We start from the raw sequence: 983 nt of genomic DNA, 5'->3' as shown, positions 1-983 counted from the left end.
TGTTAGCCGGTTCCTGAATGGGCGTATATGTGTGCAGTGCCGTGACGCAATTCGTTACGCCGTGAGACCTGATATCACGCAATACGTCCGGACGCTGAGTCCGGCGGTTTGCTGGCCAAAAGTTGCAAAGGTGGTTTTCCCGCTCACAGGTGCTAGGGGGGAGCGAGACGACCACCATTCAACTCAAAAAAGTCCTATAACCATTCCAATGACTCCTAAGCTGTTCAGTTAGGAGTAAAAAGTGCAACATTTATCTCTGAAATGTAGGGAAGTAGAAGAAAAGTAGCATGAAAAGAAAAGACTCAAGTGCAGTAAAAGTGCCGCAAATTTGTACTTAAGTACAGTACTTGAGTAAATGTACTTCCACCACTGCATTAACCCGTTTCCACAACGGTAGGCAGCTGCATTCAGCTAAAAAGACAAATCTGCCCAGCACCAAAGGACGGACAAGCATAGTTAGCTACTAGCTAATAAAGAGGAACTTTTAGCGGTTATGTGTAAGGGTGTAAATAGGCAACTGTCAGCTCAAATGGTCTCCATAACAACTTCATAAGGTTATTAAGAAGTCCAACTTTAATTTTTCAAAAAAAGAAGAAAGAAAAGAAGCAAATATTTGCAGCCCTTCCACACCCAGAAAACGACCATATGGGTCGATCGCAAGCAGCTCAGAAGGACAATTACAGTTTGTTGTTTCGTGGCAACTTAATAAATCATAATTCATTCACTCTGTTGAACACACTACACACAGGCCACTGACCCAAACCAACTCCCTATGGACTGGGCTACTGCCAGCCCTAACTTCTTGTAGTTGTAGTGATTATCGCAAAGGTAAACAAGGACCTGAGGTGACAAAGTATGGGAGCCCCAAATTCAGCATAAGACAGAAGGTTAGGGTGGTCCAACAAACTCAGGACTTTTACTCAGGAGACTGGGGTTTGTGTCCTGTGTAAAACTAAAGTCCACAGTTTTTTTATAGATGAAGC

The sequence above is a fragment of the Etheostoma spectabile genome, chromosome 23 (assembly GCF_008692095.1).
Source record: "Etheostoma spectabile isolate EspeVRDwgs_2016 chromosome 23, UIUC_Espe_1.0, whole genome shotgun sequence".
Taxonomy (NCBI): domain Eukaryota; kingdom Metazoa; phylum Chordata; class Actinopteri; order Perciformes; family Percidae; genus Etheostoma; species Etheostoma spectabile.
This window is presented reverse-complemented; position numbering follows the sequence as displayed.